This window comes from Pseudophryne corroboree, chromosome 10 (genome assembly GCF_028390025.1).
Source record: "Pseudophryne corroboree isolate aPseCor3 chromosome 10, aPseCor3.hap2, whole genome shotgun sequence".
NCBI classification, from domain to species: Eukaryota; Metazoa; Chordata; class Amphibia; order Anura; family Myobatrachidae; genus Pseudophryne; species Pseudophryne corroboree.
In genome coordinates, this window is record NC_086453.1 from 232,987,017 (window position 1) to 233,011,986 (window position 24,970).

The following is a 24,970-nucleotide window of genomic DNA, read 5'->3' on the forward strand; positions in this document are numbered from 1 at the left end:
ATGCATATTTGCAACCCTGTGTACAGGGCACCAGTACACATTTGAAAGATTCCAGCACCCTGCTAAATAAATTGGCAACCATTAAACAGGTGCCAGCAGATGTCTCCTTGGCCACCATCGATGTCACCAGCCTGTATACCTGTATACCACATCAAGCAGGTCTACAGGCAGTCAGGAGATTAATTGCTGGTAACACTCTATACACAGGTCCTGACATTGATTTTTTTTTTTATGAATTTGTTACAGTTTACTCTGTCACACAATTTTCTTTTTTTTTTATGGCAAATTCTATAGACAGCGAACGGGGTGTGCCATGGGGGTCTTCCGTGGCACCCTCGTTCGCAAACGCCTTCATGTGGGAGGTGGAATGTGAGTTATTTTTAGCCAATCCTATGATAGCCGAACGTCTATTTTTATATTATCGCTACATAGATGACGTGTTGGTTATGTGGCAAGGCGATGTACAGGATTTGATCAATCTGGTAAATATGCACAACCAGTCAGGGAGCCCGGTTAAACTCACCATGGATAGCAGTCCACATGAAATCTGCTATCTGGACATCTTGATTAAAATACAAGATGGCAGATTAGACACGTCTATATAAAAAAACCTACAGACCGTAATACAATATTACGTCACGACAGCTTCCATCCACCTGCCACCATTAAGGGACTGCCATACTCGCAGTTTCTCCGAGTATGCAGGACCAATAGTCAAGAACAGATTAGGAACCTACAGCTGGATGAAATGGAACGCAAGTTCCTAGACAGAGGTTACCCCCAGAAATTGTTGTCGACAGCACGCATAAAAGCGGTAGCAGTCAAGAGGGAGGATTTACTCAAACCAGCAAAGTACAAAGACATGTCCAAGATAATTCCCTGGGTATGTGAACATAGAACAAATAGTAGGCAAGTGCAACAAAAATTACGGGTTCTATGGCATATGGTGTCAAGTGACCCTGATTTAAGAATTTTTCGTGACACACGTGTCATGCCCAGTTATACAAAAGGAAGAAGTATCAAAGACATGTTGGTCAAAACTGATATGGCCAAATTTAAAAAGTGACACCCACCCATTTCATGACTAGAAAGAATGGGTGTTTTAAGTGCACAGGGTGCACGACCTGTTCATATATGTCACCAGGTGACACTATTTCGCACCCGTTTTCAGGTAAGAGCTTTAAGATCAAATGGCCTCTCACCTGTAGTTCGAAATTCGTGATATATGCCATCATGTGCCCCTGTGGGCGTTACTATGTTGGCAAGACCGAATGCCAATTTAAGGTGAGAATGGCGCAGCATAGGCAGGCCATCAGAAATTCCCTGTCTTCAGGTAGTGGAGAACAGCCGGTGGCCAAGCATTTCGTGGAACATCGACACAGCATGGCCACCTTAAAACATTGTATTATTGACCATGTTCCAGAATCAGCTCGAGGGGGGAACAGGGGCAAAAAATTCCTACAATTAGAGTCCGTTTGGATCCACAGATTAAACACTTTGAAACCAGGGGGGCTAAATGATAATTTAGGTCTTATTAACTATTTATAACTGTAGGCTGCATCCCATAAGTTGCTAGCAGCCCGGGAATATCTATGTTATGTAGTAAGTAACAACCATTTTTTCTTTTAGACCTCATAGGACTTAGAGTAAATTGTCACCCCGGGCGGTTATTCATGTTAGGTACTCCGTTAGTTGTAGTCCGCGTCATGTGAGGAGATACGAGTATAGGTCCGTCTGAGGGACTTGGCATGTTAAAGGGTGTCACCAAACTTAATTAATAGGGTCACCGCGAGTTTTATGTTGCAGTATGATTTTCACGTTTTTAATGGTGATATGTTTCCAGCTTATGTTTATAAACAATATTTATATGATTGATGCAGGCTTCAATATTGATGAAATAATGGCACACAGCACTTTATTGACCGATTGGTCATCTTATATTTATTTACGTTGCACAGGCACCGCATGTATTGATAATCTGTTGTCTTTGTTTATAGCGTTTCCATGGCCGCATCGAGGAGCTCCCGCGACGTCACTTCGTGGTTACGCTGACACGAGCGGAGGCGCCGGGCAAAAGCTCAGACGAGGTGACCAGCTGGAAACGCTGGGAGGATTGTATGCACGTGGAGGGTGGTGAGTACGGGGAATGTTATTTAAACACTGTTTTATGCACCGTCACTTTATCCTGAAGAAGGGGAACTGGTCCCCGAAACGTTGATTGCACATTTTTTTCAATACACATTGTTTGTACAGTCTCCGAGTGCCGCCTCTTTCTTCAACTGCTGTCCATACCGGAGGGAGACCCCCGGAGGGGGAGGGCACCGGAGCAAGACGTATCCCGCTGTGGATAATGAGAGTGCCGGGGTAACTGTCCAGATATATATATATATATATATATATATTTATTCAGTGCTGCTTTTTTTCTTGACCAATTTCCTCCAATACACATTAGCAGAATATACACCCATCAGCCATAACATCACAAACACTGACTGGTGAAGTGAATAACATTGATTATCTTGTTACAATAGCACCCGTCAAGGGGTGGGATACATTAGGCAACAAGTGAACACTTGGTTCTTGAAGTTGATGTGTTAGAAGCAGGACAAATGGGCAAACGTAAGGATCTGAGCGACTTTGACAAGGAACAAATTGTGTTGTCTTGACAACTGGGTCAGAGCATCTCCAAAACAGCAGGTCTTGTAGGGTGTTCACAGTATGCAGTGGTTAGTACCTACTAACGTGGTCCAAGGAAGGAAAGCTGGAAAACCTGTGACAGGTTCATGGGCTCCCAAGGCTCACTGATGTGTGTGGGAAGTGAAGGCTAGCCCTACTGGTCCGATCCCACACAAGAGCTAGTGTAGCACAAATTGCTGAACAAGTTAATGCTGGCTATGATAGAAAGGTGTCAGAACACACTGTGCATCTCAGCTTGCTGTAAGCTGGTCAGAGTGCCCATGCTGACACCTGCCTATCACCAAAAGCACCTACAATGGGCACCTGAGACTCAGAGCTGAACCATGGAGCAATAAAAGAAGATGGCCTGGTCTTGTCGAAGTCGAAAAATATTGCAATACACACACCACATGCAAACACCACACAGATGGCATCCATGCATGTACTCAGTCTGCCGTGCGTGCGCATACTCGCAAATTGCGTACAATCGCCTCCCACGGGAGTGCGCATACGGGCATGGTATGAGCAATTACAGAAAGATTCTTACTTGCAATGGAAATGATTACATGCCACAGTGCCCAGCCTGTGTCGAGTCACTGTTCACACACACACTAATCTAACCAAACATGCACATCCTTCCAACACAATGTCTTGTTCACTCCAATGTTTGAACAGACCCCCTGGTCTGTGAAGAAAGACAAACACAAACCGAACAAGTCATCGTTTGGTGGGGCCCAGAACAATGGGAGACAAATATCACAATAGATACACACAAGCCTGCGGTTGCAAATTATTAACTACAGGCAGCCTGCAGTCTAGAAAACCTTTGAAAGATAGATATAATAGCAGGGAAACACACAATATATATATATATATATATATATATATATATATATATATATATATAAAAACCATGTGTATCGGCACTCAAAAAACAAAATGAAATACCTTGGTGATCCAGTCCTATCATGGGATGACCATGAATCAATAGTTCCAAACAGAGGGACGGCACTCATAGGATTTTGCAATAGAAAATTTGTATTCCAATAGAGAAAATTTACATCAACGTTTCGGTGGAGACCACCGTCATCAGGATGTATCACCTTTTCTCCTGTTCGTTATACATCCTGATGACGGTGGTCTCCACCGAAACGTTGATGTAAATTTTCTCTATTGGAATACAAATTTTCTATTGCAAAATCCTATGAGTGCTGTCCCTCTGTTTGGAACTATATATATATATATATATATATATATATATATATTTGTGTGTATCTTGAGAATGGTTGGTCATTTCATGTGTACGATCATGTTGCCTGGAGATAACATAACAAAGTAACCTAATGAACATGGAAATATCTGTCACACATTACATATTTCCCAAACTTAGTACACACATTACACATAGGCCCTCGTTCCGAGTTGTTCGCTCGCAAGCTGCTTTTAGCAGCATTGCACACGCTAAGCCGCCGCCTACTGGGAGTGAATCTTAGCTTAGCAAAATTGCAAACGAAAGATTATCAAAATTGCGAATAGAAATTTCTAAGCAGTTTCTGAGTAGCTCGACACTTACTCTGCCACTGCGATCAGTTCAGTCAGTTTCGTTCCTGGTTTGACGTCACAAACACACCCAGCGTTCGCCCAGACACTCCCCCGTTTCTCCAGCCACTCCCGCGTTTTTCCCAGAAATGGCAGCGTTTTCACACACACCCATAAAACGGCCAGTTTCCGCCCAGAAACACCCACTTCCTGTCAATCACACTACGATCACCAGAACGAAGAAAAAACCTCGTAATGCCGTGAGTAAAATACCAAACTTCTTAGCAAATTTACTTGGCGCAGTGCGAACATTGCGCATGCGCAATAAGCGGAAAATCGCTGCGATGCGAAGAAAATTACAGAGCGAACAACTCGGAATGAGGGCCATAGTCTCCCCTTTCCCCTCATGCAACTTTTACTTATTTACAAGGCACAACAAGGGAATTATACACCTTTACAGTATGCGAGGGGACAGTAACTGATCAGAGCATCATGCATGGTATCTACGTGTTTGGATAATTATGAGTAATAATCCGGTGTTGGTTTGGAGAAGATCGCATGTCGTTGCAAATAGTTATTCGCAAAGGCATATTAAAGGTATATTTGTGTTTATTATGTACTTGGTATGCGGTGGGAATCCAGAGCTGACCAGCTGTACACACCCCTGGATCAAGGCATCGCCCATCTCTTCAAACCGACCAATGACCTCTCCTGTACTGTAAACGACTATCCCTCCAACCAATCAGTGGAGAGCATACAACCCCATTGTATTGTATTTTCGGCAAGGGTATATAAACCTTGCACCTGGGCCGGTCACTTTCTCTCTCTGCTTTTTAAAGACTCATAGGTCGTCTCGCCAGACGAATGGGGACCGGATCCGGGTGGCGCAAGCGACAAAGCGTACATATCATTGGGTGTGACTCTCTCTCTCTGATTGAATTGTATTGGGTTGTACCATTTATATTGTAACTTATTGTAACCCCCTTTTTCAAATATATAATTACTTGTTGCTGCTTTGGACCACAACTTACAATCAAATACTGGTGTCGCATTCAGTTTCTGTTGAGCGTTTGTATAGTGTAATTGCCACACCTAGAGCTGCCTCATGCTCTCAGCGTGTCGGTCTGTGTGTATGCACTGAGTGTAAGCTGCACGGCTATTCCGGCGTGTGTACGCAAAGTGCGTGCACAGTACGGGACTGTGTACGCTAACTGGGGACAGAGTACGAAGGTAAAGGATTTATTACAGCGGCCGCAGCAGCTTCAGTTACAGTGTGCAGTAGGGGTTAGTGCTGCTTTCCAAGAAGTCTATCGAACTTCTCAGTTGGGGGCATCGTCCAGCTCGTCTCATTCCCGGCTTTTGCACAACATTGCAGGCGCTTGCCAGCAGCAAAGGGTGGATTAGCATTATTATATTGTGTTGAGCTATCTTGTGCTGCTGAACCGCGCCTGTACTGCATTGGTTAGGGATGCTGGCGTGAACCGCACGGACAAAGGGGGAAAAAAGCCATTTAAAAGTTTTTCTTTTTTTCTTTTGCACATGTAACCTTGCGTAAAGGCGCACACAGCATACCCATACTTTGCATCCATCCCACATATTGTTGCCATAGGTTATAACGGTCATTTATAGGTTTGTGTGAAACCGGATACATTTGTGTTGCTATATACATTTGAAGTAACTGTGTTAATGATATAGTTGTTAGAACACAAAACGCAGCTCTGGCCTAGTCCTTTAGGTTAAACAGAGCAATTATGGGGTGTGTTCGTGAGCGACAATAGTTTATATCGCTCACATTTATACTGTGTGATTTGTTTTAGTGCAGGCGCACTTTTGTACGTGAGTGCGCACAAGCGTGAAAAGGCACGTGCGGTTGCGTAATTATGCAAGTTGCGTAAGATCGCTAACGCCAAGGACAAACCACACAATAGTTCAATTTAAAGCGGAGTAGTAGATGTTTATCTACAAATAGCACATAACTATCCGGTTTCAAACGCAGATTAGAATAACATTGATAAAGTGTGTTACCTCTGGGGAAAGCTATCAGTTTACAGGAAAGGATATTTTTCTGATCAGAAAACTATAGAGTGTTAGTGTCGGCTGAAAAAGGTGTGAATGTATTGAACCCCGCTTGGTGAACTCGGTGAACTTGGTGAGCATGGTCTAGGTGAACACGTGCAACGGAGTGTGATAAAGCTTTGTGAAGTTGTTGTTTTAAAGGTTTTTTTTTCTTGCTATTACACTCCGGCTGTTTTGGAGCACAGTGTGAAGACTCCAGTGATCCTACAACTTATAGATAGCAAGTGTCTATAAGCGATATGATTGGACCGCACGGTTGTGTGAGCGATACATGGCGCAACGTGATACAAAGTTTTGCATATTTGTGCGTAAATCTCGTCATCATACGCGTTGTGTAAAGCACATGCAAGCGTGATTTGTGTAAAAATTGTCTTTTAGGCAGATATTCACTGGGTACGGTAAGCTACTCCTAAAAGCCCAGGGGATATAGGCCGAAGTAGGGCCTGCACTGGCTACGCGTGTCTGCTAAATAGGGCGGATCCGTGGTACTCGGAGCAGAAGAAGTTAGTGGAAGAACTTTGAGGACTTCCACCGTTAGACTACTGTGTTTGGAGCATTTTAGGAAGTTTTTCCGTGTTAAAAGGGTCCACAATGGGAGCCAAGTGCACAACAGGGACGTTCCTCAGTCAGGGTTCAGACAGCAGAATTGAGACCCAAGGGGGCAGCTTGGTAATGTGGGGGAAGTATGATCCCCACACTGAGACCTTTTGTGATGAATGGACACGAATGACTGTGGGGGATAAAGCATAATTTCCTGGGATAGGTAGTTTTGATCAAGAGGTACTACAAAATGTAAGGATTAGAATATGCCTGCTCAATTCCAGAAAGAAAAGGGTAAGGCATACAGATTGTTTAAACTTATGGCAACAAGAGGGGAATGTGCAAAGGGAGCTTGCTCGCACAGCAAGTTCCAAACCAGGCAGAAGCGTGAATGCGACAGCACCACCACCACCATATGTTGATGGAGAGAAGAGTGTCACCACCAATTATACAATGGTAGAGGACAGGGAAATGCACAGCGAATGTATTAAAACTAACGCTTGTACCTTGTACCCTGTTTTACCTTCTCCCCAAGATTACAGCAACGTAGAGGATGAGCCTAGTATGATCTCAGCCCTTGCCCTGGCTGCCACCATACACGACACAAGGGTGGGCATTGCCCAACCCCCAAGGGCAGTGGCCGCATCAGCCAGTGAGGGGGCAGATGAGATTGTGGCGACTGGTAAGTACGGTACCGTTCATTATGCAGAAACAGTGACTCCCCATATTGTAGAGACAAACAAGAAAGATGTGGTTGAGTTGCATCCGGTTAGGGTGATTGCAGTCCCTAACGGGAGAACTGACACTCAGGGGGTGACCCCAATCAGGAACATTGCAATGTACTGTCCCTGGTCCTGTATGGAGCCGAGGTCAATTATGGCAGAATTCCCTGACCCCAGAAAGGATTTAGTCAGATGCCAGAAATATATAAAAGATTTAGGACTTTCCCAAGAACCCACAAACAAAGATTGGCGGACAGTGTTGCGAGCGAGTCTCCCCTCTAACATTGACATCCCAAAATGTATTACAGACTGCAACCTAGATGCAGAAGTGCCACTCACTGATGCTTACAATCAGAGAATGTCAGGCAAATCAATATACAACTAGGTTTGTATTTCCTAGCTGTAGTTAGATGGAATAAGATTTTTTCCATAAGACAGAAAGAGAATGAACTGGCATCCGAATATTTCCACAGAGCTCTGATGGAAATGGCTAAATTCACTGGGGTTGAGGATATTAGAGACAATGTCAACCACAGGGAAGTAGCTGTCTCTGTATTAATGGAGGGATTGAAGGAGGCACTGAAAACCAGGGTGCAAACTTCTTTGCCAAACTGGAGGGGTACTACGGTGACTGCACTTAGGGAATCAGCACTGGAGCATGACCGTAATATCCAGAAAACCAGGGAGGCACAAGGGGAGCGGTTGATGGTGATGAGCATCCAAGCACTGGAAGGAGCACCAACTCGACCAAAACCCCAGGCCCCTGACACATGGAAAAAGTCAAGAGTTTGTTATCTGTGTAAAAGGGAAGGGCATTATGCCAGCAATTGTAACAGCACACAAAAATTCAGACCCCCTAGACAAGAACACGAGCAAAGTAATTATACACAGAGGAGATTAGGGATCATACAGGAGAGAGTACGAGCCGCATAGAGGGGAAACAAGGAGGTACCCACCATGGGGGGACTGGCAAGCACCCAAAGACTTACCGTTATCCCCCTCACATATCATAGCCACCAACGCCCAAAGGGTGGGTCCACGGCCCCAATAGAGGTTAGGCCACACCTGTAGTCTGCAGCCTGTGAAGCTGATCGCTGGCCCTGGGAATGAACCTGAGGTCTTGGTCAAAGTAGCAGGAACATTACAACCATTTCTTGTAGACACAGGGGCGGCGAGATCTGTACTCAAAGCTCCAACCAATTTACTGACCACGGGCAAAACCATTTCGGCTATGGGAGTGACAGGAAGAGTGCAGCAGTATCCTTTGTCTAGACCTGCAGAGATTACGATTGGGCCCTTGCAAACCAGACATTCATTTTTGTTGGCTGCGTCTGCTCCGACTAATCTACTAGGCAGAGACCTACTGTGCAAAATGCGATGTGTCATATATTGTACACCTGAAGGCGTGTTTTTAGATATCCCTGAAAACCACGCACAGGAAGTGCAAAATATGCTAGACACACCACAACGGCTAATGTTGCACTCTACTGTTCTAGACGCATGTCCATCGCAGGTAGAGGAAATTATCTCACAAATACCAGGTTCCCTATGGACCAAAGATGGACAAGACACTGGATTGATGGCGAATGTAGCCCCAATAATGGTACAATTAAAAGATGGCAGGATAGCTCCAAAAATCCCCCAATACCCTCTGAAGCCAGAGGTAGAACTAGGAATTTTCCCTGTCATAGAACGGCTGCTACAGCAGGGCATCCTAGTCAGGACGTCCAGCACAGCCAATAGTTCCATTTTCCCTGTCAAAAAGAGCGGGGGGAGGGGTTACCGGCTAGTGCAGGATTTAAGAGGGGTGAACAAAATAGTTGAGAGTCAATTCCCCGTAGTGCCCAATCCAGCTGTCATCTTGATGCAGATCCCCGCAACCTCTTCATACTTCACGGTCATTGATCTCTGTTCTGCCTTCTTTTCTGTCCCTCTCCACCCCGACACAGTCAGTACCTTTTCGCTTTTTCTTACAGGGGAGTACAGTACACCTGGACTCGTCTTCCCCAAGGCTTCATTGACAGCCCAAGTATCTTCTCCCAAGCAGTGCATGACTGTTTGCAATCCTTTCAACCTGAAAATGGCTCAGTGCTAATACAGTATGTTGATGACTTATTGTTGTGCTCTGACTCATTTGAAACGTCCTTGGCAGATACGAAGCAGCTGCTGCTTCACCTATCCCAGACAGGACACAAGGTTTCAAAGGATAAATTACAATTGTGCAGTAAAAGGGTGAGGTATTTGGGGCATTGCTTGACACAAGGACAACGACACCTCACTGCTGATAGGATAGAAGCGATTCGCAACATGACTCTGCCGCAAACCCAACAACAAATCCGTACTTTTCTAGGAATGTGCGGGTACTGTCTGAACTGGATTCCAGGATACTCTATTTTGGCACTACCTTTGCAAGAAATGGTCTCGTCAAACAAGCCAGACCGGGTCTCCCACACTGAGGACTCCGAGATGGTGTTTGAGAGACTAAAAGAGTGCTTGTCACAAGCGCCAGCATTGGGAATGCCAGATTATGAGAAACCCTTTGAATTGTATGGAACTGAAAGTTCTGGGTGCGCGGCCGGAGCCTTGACCCAGAAACACGGTGATGTCAGCAGACCGGTAGCCTATTACAGTGCACAACTGGACACTGTAGCAAGGTCTCTCCCCACTTGCCTATGAAGTGTTGCAGCCATCGCTTTGTTGGTAAGTAAGAGTGAGGATGTAGTGCTAGGGCATGACTTGACCATCCATACGCCTCATGCAGTGTCAGCCTTGCTAAACTCCGCCCAAACCAGACATGTCTCATCAGCCAGGTTTACAAGGTGGGAACTATCCTTGATGGCCCCTGTAAACATCACCATCAAAAGGTGCAGCACGCTAAATCCAGCAACTTACTTGCCTGGTGTGCCTTGTCATGCACAAAGGGTGGGAGGTGAGAACAATGATGACATAGGGGGATTTAGTGTGGACACTGACACGCATGACTGTATGGAATACCTCAACCAAACTTTCACTGCAAGACCTGACATCAGTGACAACCCCTTAGATGACGTAGATTTCACTTTTTACACTGATGGTAGTTGCCACAGACAGACAGAATCAGGAGACCTGTGCACTGGATACGCAGTTGTAGACGACAGAGATATCATAGAAGCTGAACCCCTGGGCCCACCGCACTCAGCACAACTTGCTGAGCTGGTCGCCCTAACCAGAGCGTGTGAATTGGCCAAGGGTAAGTCAGCTAATATATACACAGATTCTAGGTATGCCTTTAGAGTGGTGCATGATTTCGGGGCCCTATGGCGCTTCAGAAATTTCATGACAGCAGCTGGCACACCCGTGGCGCATACGACCCACATCAAAAGATTGCTATCAGCAATACAAGACCCCGACAGAGTGGCTGTTATCAAGTGCAAAGCCCACACTTACAGTCAAGACCCAGTGTCACTTGGTAACAGCCGGGCAGACGAAGCTGCCAAGGCAGCAGCAAGTTCAGCCACACTAAACAACATCACACCACTGATGACATTTAACACAATAAGCACACAACAACTCATTTAAATGCAAGATTTGTGTTCCCTGCAGGAGAAGTCCGTCTGGAAGGCGAAGGGATATGGAAAAGAGTTTTCGGGCCTCTGGACAGATGGGCACGGTAAGCCAGTGGCCCCCAAGGCATATATTCCAGCCCTAGTGGAAGCAGCTCATGGCCTGACCCACTTGGGCAAGGAAGGTATGTGCAAACTGGTCAGGGCATACTGGAGTGCACCAGGGTTCTCATCTCATGCAGGTAGGAGGGCAATGGCTTGTATTACCTGCATGAGAAAGAATGTTGGGAAGACAATACCGACGGAACCATCCCATATCCATCCTACGGACGGACCCTTCCAGGTAATACAAATAGACTTCATACAGTTACCACCCTGTAGGAATCTGAAATATGTCCTAGTGTGTACAGATGTCTTTTCAAATTGGGTAGAAGCATTCCCCGCTGCCACAAATACTGCTACGTTCACTGCAAAGAAAATTGTGCAGGAATTTGTGTGTAGATATGGTATCCCTAGAATAATTGAAAGTGATAGGGGTACCCATTTTACAGGTGAAGTCTTCCAGGTCATGTGCAAACTGATGGGTATTAATAGCAAGCTACATACTCCGTACCGGCCACAGGCGAGCGCAAAGGTGGAGAGAATGAATAGCACTATTAAGAACAAGCTTAGCAAAGTGATGGTTGTAACTGGATTGTTGTGGCCAGAGGCATTGCCACTAGTGTTGTACAGCATCAGAACCACTCCCAGGTCACCACTTAACCTATCACCCTTTGAAGTTCTTTTTAGGCGACAACCTCACGTAATGATTGACCCCCAGGATGATTTGAAATGTAATAATGAAGTGACTGTGCAATATTTGGTTAGGATGAGCCAGCAGCTCAGAAATCAACAAAGAAATCTAAAGCTGGTGATTGACCTACCAAACAGTAATTGTCATGACATTGAACCTGGGGACTTTGTGATGATTCGAAATTTTCTACGCTCAGGTTGCCTCATTGACAGGTGGGAAGGACCGTACCAAGTTTTATTGACCAGTACAACAGCACTAAAGGTCGGCGAAAGAGAGACATGGGTCCACTCGTCCCATTGCAAGAAAGTTGCAGACCCGGAGACAGCTCGTGATAAGGAGAAAGGTGGAGAACCTTGTATCGCTGGAGCAGCTATTCCGGGAGAACTAAAAAGGCAAGACTGTTGAGCAGCACCCGAGCGTAGGGAGCGGAAAGAACAAAGACGGTTGGTGCAGCCAGAGACGGTTAACAAAGATCAAGGAAGGTTGTCGCACCAGTTTTTCTTTTTTTCACCTCCCCACTACTTTCTCTTTGTTTTTCCCCCTCATCTTCCCATTTTTGTCCCTAACGAAATGGATCCATCCCAAGAGACTGTATTCCAGCTTTTTCTGGTGGTTTTGTTTTTGTGCAGGACAATTTGTTTTGTGAGGGCCCCCGAGACGTTGAGCAAGGATCTGGAGTGAGTTCTGATGGAGAGTACGGGTTGGTAGGACCCCAGGATCAGCGTATCACTTTCGCCAAGGAAATCCACAAACCGGAACCCAACTTATCAATCACCAAAAATGCCATTTTATTGTTGTATGTACCGTTACATGTCTTCTGTTCATCTCTGTAGGGCTAGGTTAGTGAAACACACAGTCATTAGATAATAGGGACACATAATTGCTCACACATATGGATCCCCACGATGTATCATCAGATAAATGTGCTCCCCATTTATCATATAGCTCGGTGGAGTTTGTTGGACCATGTACAGACCCTTAATACGGGATGAGAAGGAATATAATCAATACTTCGCAAAGCCTAGAAGCTAGTGATGCACGATGATACATCCCCCTCAGGCAGTTTACTCATACATACACGTTTTTCCTATCACACTAGGCCATCCATTTCTCACCTATGACCTTTTCTCCCTCTTCCAAGGTACATACTCGCCCTTTGTAATGTATAGCATGTAAATATTTTTTTTCTGTTATTAATATTAGTGGCAGTTATTGTTGACTGCCAAAGGGTGGACTGTCGAAGTCGAAAAATATTGCAATACACACACCACATGCAAACACCACACAGATGGCATCCATGCATGTACTCAGTCTGCCGTGCGTGCGCATACTCACAAATTGCGTACAATCGCCTCCCACGGGAGTGCGCATACGGGCATGGTATGAGCAATTACATAAAGATTCTTACTTGCAATGGAAATGATTACATGCCACAGTGCCCAGCCTGTGTCGAGTCACTGTTCACACACACACACACTAATCTAACCAAACATGCACATCCTTCCAACACAATGTCTTGTTCATTCCAATGTTTGAACAGACCCCCTGGTCTGTGAAGAAAGACAAACACAAACCGAACAAGTCATCGTTTGGTGGGGCCCAGAACAATGGGAGACAAATATCCCAATAGATACACACAAGCCTGCGGTTGCAAATTATTAACTACAGGCAGCCTGCAGTCTAGAAAACCTTTGAAAGATAGATATAATAGCAGGGAAACACGTATATATATATATATATATATATATATATTTTTTTTTTTTTTTTGTGTGTGTATCTTGAGAATGGTTGGTCATTTCATGTGTAGGATCATGTTGCCTGGAGATAACATAACAAAGTAACCTAATGAACATGGAAATATCTGTCACACATTACATATTTCCCAAACTTAGTACACACATTACACATAGTCTCCCCTTTCCCCTCATGCAACTTTTACTTATTTACAAGGCACAACAAGGGAATTATACACCTTTACAGTATGCGAGGGGACAGTAACTGATCAGAGCATCATGCATGGTATCTACGTGTTTGGATAATTATGAGTAATAATCCGGTGTTGGTTTGGAGAAGATCGCATGTCGTTGCCAATAGTTATTCGCAAAGGCAGATTAAAGGTATATTTGTGTTTATTATTTACTTGGCATGCGGTGGGAATCCAGAGCTGACCAGCTGTACAAACCCCTGGATCAAGGCATCGCCCATCTCTTCAAACCGACCAGTGACCTCTCCTATACTGTAAACGACCATCGCTCCAACCAATCAGTGGAGAGCATACAACCCCATTGTATTGTATTTTGGGCAAGGGTATATAAACCTTGCACCTGGGCCGGTCACTCTCTCTCTCTGCTTTTTAAAGACTCATAGGTCGTCTCGCCAGACGACTGGGGACCGGATCCGGGTGGCGCAAGCGACAAAGCGTACGTATCATTGGGTGACTCTCTCTGTGATTGAATTGTATTGTGTTGTACCATTTATATTGTAACTTATTTTTCCCCCTTTTTCAAATATATTATTACTTGTTGCTGCTTTGGACCACAACTTACAATCAAATACTGGTGTCGCATTCAGTTTCTGTTGAGCGTTTGTATAGTGTAATTGCCACACCTAGAGCTGCCTCATGCTCTCAGCGTGTCGGTCTGTGTGTATGCACTGATTGTAAGCTGCACGGCTATTCCGGCGTGTGTACGCAAAGTGCGTGCACAGTACGGGACTGTGAACGCTAACTGGGGACAGAGTACGAAGGTAAAGGATTTATTACAGCGGCTGCAGCGGCTTCAGTTATAGTGTGCAATAGGGGTTAGTGGCTGCTTTCCAAGAAGTCTATCGAACTTCTCAGTCTGATGAATCACAATTTCTTTTACAACATGTGGATAGCCGGGTGTGTCATTTACCTGGGGAAAGATGGCACCAGGATGCACTATGAGATAAAATTGAGCCGGCAGAGGCAGCGTAATGCTCTGGGCAATATTCTGCTGGACAACCTTGTGTCCTGGCATTCATGTGGAAGTAATTTTGACACGTACCACCTACTTAAACAATGTTGCAGACCATGTACACCCTTTGACGACAACAATATTGACTAACGGCAGTGGCCTCTTTCAGCAGGATAATGTGCCCTACCACACTCCAAAAGTTGACAAAAAGTAAAAGGTATTGACTTGGACTCCAAATTCCCCAGATCTCAATCCCATAGAGCATCTGCGGGATGTGCTGGTAATAAAGTCTGAGCCATGGAGGACCTACCTTGCGACTTAAAGGATCTGCTGCTAACGTCTTTGTGCCAGATACTACACGCAGGGCACCTTCAGAGGTCTTGTGGAGTCCATGCCTCAATGGGTCAGCGCTGTTTTAGCAGCACAAGGAGGACCTACGCAGTATTAAGCAGGTGGTTTTAATGTTAAGGGTTGATAGGTGTATATGGTAACTATTTGCACTCAACACAGATTTCTGTTTTATACACTGTGGGGGCTTTGCATAAACAAATTAAAGATATTGATGCTCTAAAGTAAACAGGCACGTTAGGCTCACAATGCAGCGGTGAGAAAACACTTTGCAATGAAGATATCAAATATACATTATTTTCCCATTTAAAAAAAATCAAATAGAAACCTGCTTTGCCGCTACGGATCATCTGTAAATATGAAGTCAATAAGTAAAAAAGAAACTGCCACAGCCACACTAATAAAAGTCAAAGCATCAGTGGGAAGGATTACGATCCACTCTGCCAATCACCTTCAGGATGTAGTTTGCAGCAGTGGTCGAGTACAGTTAAGTGAAACTCCTCCTGACAGGTTGATATGCGTCTTTTCTGTGATCTGCATGGGACACATTTCCCACGCTTACATGCCACCTCCATCATCTGTCCGCCTCTTCAAGCTTAGAGCGTTGTAAGCGCAACACGCATCCCCAATCATCATAGAGCCAGATGCATAAGAAATTTTGGTGTGCATGCACAGCAGAAAAAACGGCAATTTGTGCACAAAATCCTACTACAAATTATTATGGCTTCCCCCAACTCTACATGAGTCTCCTACACATGTAGCTCAATACTAGTGGTATCACATGCCGCTGTATTTATAATGAGTTCTGTTACAAGCAAGCAGCATAAATCCACTTTTTATTCCTAAACTAGGGTTGGAAAACAGGGGATGATGTGCAAAAGTAATGTATAAGCCTGGGATGTTACAAAATTGTTAGGTGGACTGCAACTTCTTTGAAAGTTACCTAAACACTACACATTTCATTCAATGTGCAGTATGCTGCTAACACTGTACATATAACTGTATACTGAGGCAGTGTCGGACTGGGACATGTAGGTCCCACCGGGGGAATGCAGAGGTAGGGGCCTACAGTATGTTAGGGGTGTGGCCAGTCTGCAGAGGGGGGGGGGGGGGGTGTTTGACTAATCATTAAAGAGTGCAACGTCTGGCGCCTTCATAAATATATACAGTAAATTCAGCTGCTGCATTCATAATAATGTATCAGATTAATAACAGCAATGCACTGTAGAAAATACACCATAGTACAATATGAGGTAACATATGTATAATGTATAATTCAAGTGCACAGTCTGGAACCTGATCCTTAGAGCAGTAGGTGGGCCCCCAGGCAGTAGGGCCCACCGGTGGTTTCCCCTGTACCCCTGTGGGCCAGTCCAAGCCTGTACTGAGGCCAGTGATGATATACATGATTACTTCAGGGATACGTAGAGGAATGAAAACCTGAACAGTGCAGAGGAGACCTGGAACTGATCTCCCAACTGTGATTTTTTGGAACTATGCCCCAACCCCATAATGTCTGATGTGTAGGTCTGTACTTGCCATCAAAATTTAGAATGGTATTGCAGCCAGTAACGTGGGCTATACATCAGTCCAACAATTTCCTGATCCAATTATCAAAAATGCTGATCGGTGGCCATCGATGATTAGCAATCCATTGGGAAATTGGGGAAATTCTGGAAATTAGAAATCCCTGATTTGCCGAACCCAATTCTTTTTTGGTTGCAATCAACAAATCAGTGAAACACAGCATGTTGGATTTTCCCAATTCCCCAGAGGAACAAGGAATTGGGGCAATACATTACGGGCCCCATCAGTCAGCATTCATAATGTAGATACCTGAAGGTCAACAAGTGTCAATATAAAATGTCGACATTACCATTAGGGCTAGGGCTTACCTGAGTCACGCAATTAATCAAGATTAATCATACTCATTCCTATATTCATCTAGAAGATACTGTCCTTATCTTATCTGAAAACTATAAAAATTGACATGGAGAAATGCAAAACTATTCCTTTGAATCCTGTATTATTGACCAATTGTGAAAATAAATCTGGTCACTGAGGTACAACAGCTCCTGACACTAATGTCTAATTTTTAAACCATGAATCTGCACTTATTTCTGAGCTTCCGCTCAGATCATGATCACCTGATCATGATAATGTTATCTTAAAAACAATAAAAGCAGCTCTCTAAAGCCAATTCTAAATTATTGATCTACACAGAAATAACAATTACCAGCAAATCTCATGGCTAAAATTGGTCATCAGGAAATAGGAGTAGAAAAAACAAAACAAAAACAAAAAAACCCAAACAGATAAAAAACAAAAAGACCAATAAACTGTTTTTAAAAGGTGCATACACACAGTGCTGATTTTGACTATGCAATTTCCATTGGACTCCCTCAGAGCCCAGAAGCACCGATTATTGTCTATACACATGGTGCGATTTTGGCTATGTGCGATTTTGACTATTGCATACTTTGAAATAGATAGTCAAGATTGCTTTGCCTGCACAGTCTATTTTGTCTTGTGATACCGATCCCGCGGGGCAGTGCATCGGTATTACAAGCTGTGTACACACGGTGCGATTTGCACTAACTTTCTGTACGATTTTGACTATATAGTCAAAATCATAAGGTTACATTGCACCGTGTGTATGCACCTTAGGAGAAGCGTCTTAGGGGTTTATTTATTAAGTGTCTGGTTCTAAAATTTGGCGCTTCCGATCAGTGTTTATACTCTAAATTTAAAAGGCAATGCTTTTACTAGTAATGATTTTACATTTGGGCACAAACATGATCTCAAGCACCATGTTTTAGAATCCAATGCAAAGTAATAAATTTCGGCCCAGATTTATAAAACCTTGGAGTGTGATAAATTGCACAGTGATAAAGCACCAACCAGTCAGCTCCTAACTGCCATGTTACAGGCTGAGTTTGAAAAATGACAGTTAGGAGCTGGTTGGCTGGCACTTCATCACTGTGCAATTTATCACTCTCAATGATAAATATGGGCCTTAGGCCCCCATTTATCAAGCCTTGGAGATTGATAAATAGATAAAGTACCAACCAATCAGCTCCTAACTTCCATGTCACAGGCTGAGTTTGAAAAATGACAGTTAGGAGCTGGTTGGTTGGTACTTTATTACCGTGCTATTTATCACTCTCCAAGGCTTGATAAATCTGGGTCTTAGTGAGAACATTTTCATGTCATGAAGTTTGTCTGAGTTTAGGTACCTATAATACTTTCTCTCTTAAAGCGGCAGTCTGTATTTAAAAAGAGTAAAGTATTATAGGTACCTAAACTCCGTCAAACTTCATGACATGAAAATGTGATAAATAGCACAGTGACAAAGTATCAGCCAACCAGCTCCTAACTGTCGTTTTCAAACCCAGCCTGTAACTTGACAGTTAGGAGCTGACTGGCTGGTGCGTTCTCTCCTTCCACTTTATCACTTCTCCACTTAATACATCTGCCCCATAGTCAGGTGTAACATCAATCATAGTTTCACCCTCTGTGACTGTTATTAGGATACCATTAAAAACAGGCAACATATATTTGAATGGTTTACAGCCAATCGTAAGCCATCCTCTATGGACTACATTCTGTCACATTTTGAAACTCAACTCGGTCTCTCTTAAGGGGGGTACTCACGGAGCGATATTCTAAGCAATCTGACTAGATTGCTTAGAATATCAGCATCATCGCTCCGTGTGTAGCCCCCTCAGCGATAGCGATGCGCGGCTCCGCACATCGCTATCGCTGTTGCTAGATTGGCCTGCACGCTCAGCACACATCACGCTGTGCTGAGCGGCAGGAGAGATGTGTGCTGAGCGGTTCGCTCAGCACACATCTCTCCTGCATCAGCCCGTGGGTACTGGACTTTAAAAGCGGTAGTCTGTATTTATTATAGCACCGGCGATAGCGACGCGCAGGGCTGTGCATCGTTATGTAGCATACACACAGAGAGATCCGTGCTTTATTTCTAAGCAATCTGGTCAGGTTGCTTAGAAATTAAGCACAGATCTCTCCGTGTACTCCCTTAACTGTCAAGTTACAGGCTGGGTTTGAAAATTACAGTAAGGAGCTGACTGGCTGGTGCTTTGGGGAATATTTAATAAAACATTATCTCATAATAGCTGGAAAATGTGATATTTATGTTCTCTGGAGATAAATATCTCCCCTCCAGTGACAGTTGCAGTGCAGACCACAATTCAAATAGAGGAGCCACACCAACTGCCAGTGAGTACCGGACAGTGATGTCCGGCAGTGTTTGGGGTGGCAGTTGGTGTGCTCCCCCTATTTGAATTGTGGTCTGCACTGCAACTGTCACTGGAGGGGAGATATTTATCTCCATCTCCAGAGAACATAAATATCACATTTTCCAACTTTTATGAGATAATTATGTTTTATTAAAAATCCCCCATCACTTCGCCAGGTGTAATACATTTGCCCCAGTGTAAGGTACATTAAGTGCAAAGATGGATGTTACTGGTATTAAACACTGCTAATTTTCATTTGCATGTAACGTTTTCTTTAGTGCAATAACCATAGATATGTCCAAAAGCACATTGTAGGATGCCACCATAGGTGCTCATGCTGAACGGAACTGCCTATGTGATATCAGGTGGAATGTGCTAAAGCTGAAAATGCAAATGAAACTTAGAAGATCCTATTTTCAGAGTTTTGGCCGCATTTCCATATGTACCAAGCTCCAGAATACGATACATTACGGAGCTTGGACCTGGTGGGTAATGCAATCTTATATGGTGTTACCCAATAGCCTATGGGTTTCTTTTGCATTTTCCCCTGAGAGGGATCCAAACAGATCCTGGGTTCTAAACCTGGAAGTCTATCGCAAAGGACAGCTCTTATCGGGAGAGCTGTCCATGATGATTTTACTCACATTTCCTAAGTACATACCGGTGTTATTAATGCTGGTATGTACCCAATAAGTGGCGGAATGTATTGCATCACAGATTCGATGCTTAGAACATCCCGCACATCATCACATAGTGCTCGCTCCACAGGGAGGAAAGCTCAGGGCCCACACACCCTGATTATTATACGTAAGGTAAAATTGGCTTAATTCCCTATCTAATCTAAGCACACAAATTTATATAGTTGAAACAAACATATGAAAAAGGGAAACAAGGACTTAAAATGTACTAGACCTAGGGGTATATTTACTAAAGTGCGGGTTTTTAGAAGTGGAGATGTTGCCCATACCAACCAATCAGATTCAAGCCTTTATGTTCTAGAAGGAGCTAGATAAATAATAAGAAGAATCTGATTGGTTGCTATGGGCAACATCTCCACTTCTATAAACCTGCACGTTATTACATATACCCACTAGTCTTCTAGCTATACAGACCTCATCAGGAACTCTCACATGTGACCCTAGCCTGGTGTTTCACAAACTTGGTGTTCAAGCACCCTAATGGGTATATTTACTAAAGTGTGGATTTATAAAAGTGGAGTTGTTGCCCATTGTAACTAATCACATAATAGTTATTATCTTTTAGAAGGTTCTAGATAAATGATTAGTAGAATCTGATTGGTTGCTATAGGCAACATCTCCACTTCTATAAACCCACACTTTAGTAAATATACCCATAGCAGTGACAATTAGTACCTTAGTCACTTTGATTTAACCACCTGTGCTCATGCATGGATATCCAGAGCTTGGGAAACTCTGCCCTATGACCATTAGAGAGGACTACCACATATATTATAATAACCTATAAAAGAGACACACCCAGATCTACTCTAATCCCTAACATAACATATTCATGATTTCCTCACTAAAATAGATCTCCCAAACTCTCCTGCAAGTCGCTTTACAATTCTGCGCCAATGAAGAAACTGCAGAGAAATTAAAGACCACAAAACTAGTGAATGTTCAGGCTGGTCCTCTGTTGCGTACTACTAAATATTTTGTTGACCATTTGATTACCCACTTTCACTCCCTATCTAGTGCAGTGCCGGCAGTGGGGCGAGCACTAATAGTACCTTTGCGGGCTCGCTGCGCTCGCCACAGGATCTATTCCCACTCTATGGATATCGTGAACCCCCATGAGCAGGGCCGGCGCTACCATTAGGCAGCTTTAGGCAGCTGCCTAGAGCGCCGGCCGCTGGAGGGCGGCCACTACTGTCTCCCTACAACCCACAGGACCATTATTTTAATTATATAAATATTTTTTTTGGCATGGTACGGAGGGCAGGGGGGATTGGAGATGCAGAAGCCGCCCGCCCCCTCACCAGCAGCAGCACCAATCACGCGGTTATGGAGCTGGGGGCAGTAACAAGAGTAGTGCCTCCCCACCAGTAGGAACAGTGCTTACCCAGCGGTTGGCAGTGGCGTAACTACCACAGGTGCAGGGGATGCAGCTGCTATGTGGCCCCGGCTAACTCCATGGCCCGCAGCTCCCCTGCACCCAGTCACACAGAGAACAAGAGATAGGCTGAGGCTGCTCAGGCACACTGTCCGCGGCAGTACTAGCAGAGAAGGGGAGAGCCGTAGGGAGGGGGCGTGGCCATATGCAAAGCATTGCCTATTCACTGGCCAGATACTGTACCTGATGCTCCTCTGTAGTAGCCGCCGAAGCCCAGCCCACCCACGGCTCCTGGTGCCCCGCCCCCATTTTGGCTGAAGTCCTCCCATTCACCCTCCAGTAACTGTTGGGAACCCTGGGCACTGAAATTATGAGAAAAGGGCAGCTGCAGGGGCTGAGCTGCCTACAGGAGTACCAGAAATACCAGGAAGAAAAATGCATGGACACAGGGCAGCTGTCACCATCTGTGAGGTGAACTCTGCATGCATCCTACAGGTCAGTGCAACGCCTGGAGCTGCCTCACACACACACGCTTCACCATAGCCTGACACACAAATGCTGCCCCATAGCCTCACTCACACACACACGCTGCCCCATAACCTGACACTCACACGCTGCCCCATAGCCTGACACACACGCTGCCCCATAGCCTGTGACACACACACACGCTTCACCATAGCCTGACACACACACACTGCCCCATAGCCTGACACACACACACTGCCCCATAGCCTGACACACACAAGCTGCCCCATAGCCTGTGACACACACACACGCTGCCCCATAGCCTGACACACACACACACTGCCCCATAGCCTGACACACACACACACTGCCCCATAGCCTGACACACACACACTGCCCCATAGCCTGACACACACACGCTGCCCCATAGCCTGTGACACACACACACACTGCCCCATAGCCTGGCACACACACACACTGCCCCATAGCCTGACACACACACACACACACACACACTGCCCCATAGCCTGACACACATACGCTGCCCCATAGCCTGACACACACTGCCCCATAGCCTGACACACACACACACACTGCCCCATAGCCTGACACACGCACGCTGCCCCATAGCCTGACACACGCACGCTGCCCCATAGCCTGACACACGCACGCTGCCCCAAAGCCTGACACACGCACGCTGCCCCATAGCCTGACACACGCACGCTGCCCCATAGCCTGTGACACACACACACGCTTCACCATAGCCTGACACACACACACTGCCCCATAGCCTGACACACACACACACACACTGCCCCATAGCCTGACACACACACACTGCCCCATAGCCTGACACACATACGCTGCCCCATAGCCTGTGACACACACACACGCTGCCCCATAGCCTGACACACACACACACACACACACGCTGCCCCATAGCCTGACACACACACGCTGCCCCATAGCCTGACACACACACACGCTGCCCCATAGCCTGACACACACACGCTGCCCCATAGCCTGACACACACACGCTGCCCCATAGCCTGTGACACACACACACACACGCTGCCCCATAGCCTGACACACACACACTGCCCCATAGCCTGACACACAAACACACTGCCCCATAGCCTGACACACACACGCTGCCCCATAGCCTGACACACACACGCTGCCCCATAGCCTGACACACACACACGCTGCCCCATAGCCTGACACACACACACGCTGCCCCATAGCCTGACACACACACGCTGCCCCATAGCCTGACACACACACACACTGCCCCATAGCCTGACACACACACACACACTGCCCCATAGCCTGACACACACACACACTGCCCCATAGCCTGACACACACACACTGCCCCATAGCCTGACACACACAAACACACACACACTGCCCCATAGCCTGACACACACACACTGCCCCATAGCCTGACACACACACACACACACACACACGCTGCCCCATAGCCTGACACACAAACACACACTGCCCCATAGCCTGACACACATACGCTGCCCCATAGCCTGACACACACACGCTGCCCCATAGCCTGACACACAAACGCTGCCCCATAGCCTGACACACGCACGCTGCCCTAAAGCCTGACACACGCACGCTGCCCCATAGCCTGACACACATACGCTGCCCCATAGCCTGTGACACACACACACGCTGCCCCATAGCCTGACACACACACACACACACACACGCTGCCCCATAGCCTGACCCACACACGCTGCCCCATAGCCTGACACACACACACGCTGCCCCATAGCCTGACACACACACGCTGCCCCATAGCCTGACACACACACGCTGCCCCATAGCCTGTGACACACACACACACACGCTGCCCCATAGCCTGACACACACACACTGCCCCATAGCCTGACACACAAACACACTGCCCCATAGCCTGACACACACACGCTGCCCCATAGCCTGACACACACACGCTGCCCCATAGCCTGACACACACACACGCTGCCCCATAGCCTGACACACACACGCTGCCCCATAGCCTGACACACACACGCTGCCCCATAGCCTGACACACACACACACTGCCCCATAGCCTGACACACACACACACTGCCCCATAGCCTGACACACACACACACTGCCCCATAGCCTGACACACACACACTGCCCCATAGCCTGACACACACAAACACACACACACTGCCCCATAGCCTGACACACACACACTGCCCCATAGCCTGACACACACACACACACACACACGCTGCCCCATAGCCTGACACACAAACACACACTGCCCCATAGCCTGACACACATACGCTGCCCCATAGCCTGACACACACACGCTGCCCCATAGCCTGACACACAAACGCTGCCCCATAGCCTGACACACGCACGCTGCCCTAAAGCCTGACACACGCACGCTGCCCCATAGCCTGACACTCACACGCTGCCCCATAGCCTGACACACAGACGTTGCCCCATAGCCTGACACACACACACGCTGCCCCAAAGCCTGACACACACACACTCTGCCCCATAGCCTGACACACACATGCTTCCCCATAGCCTGACACACACACACGCTGCCCCATAGCCTGACACACACACGCTGCCCCATAGCCTGACACACACACGCTGCCGCAAAGCCTGACACACACACGCTGCCGCAAAGCCTGACACACACACGCTGCCCCATAGCCTGACACACACACGCTGCCCCATAGCCTGACACACACACGCTGCCCCATAGCCTGACACACACACGCTGCCCCATAGCCTGACACACACACGCTGCCCCATAGCCTGACACACACACGCTGCCCCATAGCCTGAGTCACACACGTTGCCCCATAGCCTGACACACACACACACGCTGCCCCAAAGCCTGACACACACACACGCTGCCCCATAGCCTGACACCCACACGCTTCCCCATAGCCTGACACACACACACACACACACACACACACACGCGCGCTGCCCCATAGCCTGACAC